Source organism: Megalopta genalis, unplaced genomic scaffold (assembly GCF_051020955.1).
Source record: "Megalopta genalis isolate 19385.01 unplaced genomic scaffold, iyMegGena1_principal scaffold0136, whole genome shotgun sequence".
Taxonomy (NCBI): Eukaryota; Metazoa; Arthropoda; class Insecta; order Hymenoptera; family Halictidae; genus Megalopta; species Megalopta genalis.
This window is the reverse complement of record NW_027476205.1, coordinates 120,001-122,500: the sequence shown is the minus strand read 5'-3', so window position 1 is coordinate 122,500 and position 2,500 is coordinate 120,001. Positions and strand designations below refer to the sequence as shown.

The 2,500-nt window shown below is 58.3% G+C and overlaps 1 pseudogene; it reads right to left on the bottom strand.

Annotated features, from left to right (window-relative positions):
• LOC143262450 (large subunit ribosomal RNA) overlaps positions 1 to 2,500 on the bottom strand; it is a 7,523-nt pseudogene that overhangs the window by 2,883 nt on the left and 2,140 nt on the right.

Here is a 2,500-nt window from a genome sequence, read left to right as displayed (position 1 = left end):
GCGAGGATTAGGTCGTCGGCGAAGGCTGCCGACCCGATCCTCACCCCGTCGATATCCGCCCCGATGTCTTGGGGGAGGCTCCTGAGGAGTCTGTCCATCACCATGTTGAATATGCCGGGGGACATCGGGTCTCCTTGCCTCACGCCATGCATCGGATGGATGGCATGGGAGTGCCAACCACCCGACACAATGGTCGTGAGAGCATCAGAGTACACCGACCCGACATACTCAATCATGGGAGCGGGACAGCCCCTCAGCTCGAGCGTCTGTAATATCGCGGGGTGAGAAACGGTGTCGAAAGCCTTCGCGACGTCAACCGACGCAACAAAAAGCGGCTTATGGCGCGCATGGGAGTGGCGTAGCAGCAAGTCCAGCAAAAACACGTTGTCCGCACATCCGTCTGTCCTACGGAACGCTCTCTGCCTCCCATCCAATCCGATCAATCGACCCATCCGCCTAGCCAGGACTTTGTGGAATCCTCGCACAAGAGTCGAGGCGACGGTGATGGGTCGAAAATCAGACGGAGAAGAAGGCAGTCCGGTTTTAGGAATGAGCACCGTCCTGGCGTCCCTTAGGTGAATAGGGAGTCTGCGGCACCACATAATGAGGTTATAGATCCTTTGCAAAACCTCAAGGGGGGTTTTGCAAAGGAGTCTCGCAGACAGACCGTCAGGACCAGGTGCTGTCTTCCTACCCGGAAGAGCAATCCGTACTTCATCCGGATTAACAGGAGACCACAGAGAGGAGATGGTGTCCTCTCGGTTTTCACACGGAGGACAGCTGTCGCGCGCACCTGTCATAAGGGCTTCCCAATAGGGAACCATAACATCTTGAGGGATGCCATGGTCACCCACGGGGCCATCCCTTATGACATCCAAACAGCGCCGGGGGTCCTTACGCCACAGTTCTTGCACTATGCCGTAATTCCTCCGGCGCTGTCTGCGTCGCGAGAGCGGTTCCTCCGGTTGCGCACGGCGGCCTCGACGCACGACTCTCGCTGCATGAGGTACCGGAAAGATATCCGCCAGGTAAGCGGTGAGCCTTTCCAGAATATTCCCGCGATCCTCTCTTCCAACCAGGGCACAGATTTCATCCAGGGTATTAGCCTGGAATCCATCGCACCCTAGTGGTTCAAGGCCGCGGAAATACTCCAGGAAGACCCGATCGCTATCCTGGACCTCCACCGCGAGATCGGGCGCCTCAGCCACCGGCTGCAGTGACTCCTGTTGAATGCGGCCAACATGCTCCATCACAAGCGCTCGGTAGTCCTTGTGCTTCCGAGCGCCCTTGATGGCATCTAGCGACCTGCCAGGCAGGAACCCAATGAGCGCCTGATTGATGAAGCGCACACCCTTCATGGACAGTTCTGCCTCGCGCCGCGCCAGCAAAGACACCTCCTCAGCACTCCAACGTGCCTTTGCTGGCGCTGCGCGGTTCACATCATCTGACCAATCAGGGTGAGCGGACCTCATGTGAACGCCCCTACCGATCTTGGTAGCGAAGGATCTATCGCAGCCTGGGAATTGACAGGGGAAGTCGACCGGCCGGGAAGGGGGATCCCCAGAGCTCGGTCCCGGAAGGGGGGAAATTGCTGGCCTAGGGGCGGCAGGGGCCGCCCCTCTACTTGTACCCATCCGAGGCAGTTTATTCTTGGGAGGGCCAACAAAATTTAGGCGCGAGAGGGCTGGCAACCCCCAAGCGCCAAGTACGCCTGAACCCCGTTAGCGTTACCCGGCGAGAACCTATGGGAGGTGGGGAAGATAGTTACTCCCGCCGTTTACCCGCGCTTTTTTGAATTTCTTCACGTTGACATTCAGAGCACTGGGCAGAAATCACATTGCGTCAACACCCGTGGGGGCCATCGCAATGCTTTGTTTTAATTAGACAGTCGGATTCCCCTAGTCCGTGCCAGTTCTGAGCTGAGCGTTGAATGGCGGCCGAAGAGGACGACCGCACCGATGGGAAACGCCACGGAAGCCTCGCAGCAAGGAAGATCCGCGGGAGGCCAAGGCACGGGACCGAGCTCGGATCCCAGCCACGAGAGCCGTTCACCTCGCCCAGGCCCGGCACGTCAGCCAGACCCGCTTCCCGACCAAGCCCGACACGCCCCGCTCCTCAGAGCCAATCCTTATCCCGAAGTTACGGATCCAATTTGCCGACTTCCCTTACCTACATTAATCTATCGACTAGAGGCTCTTTACCTTGGAGACCTGCTGCGGATATGGGTACGAACCGGCGCGACACCTCCACGTGGCCCTCTCCTGGATTTTCAAGGTCCGAGGGGATGATCCGGACACCGCCGCAACTGCGGTGCTCTTCGCGTTCCAAACCCTATCTCCCTGCTAGAGGTTTCCAGGGAACTCGAACGCTTATACAGAAAAGAAAACTCTCCCCGGATCTCCCGACGGCGTCTCCAGGTCATTTTGGGTTACCCCGACGAACACTCTTACGAGGGCCCGAATGGTATGCGGTTCCGCTGCCGGGTTCCGGAATAGAAACC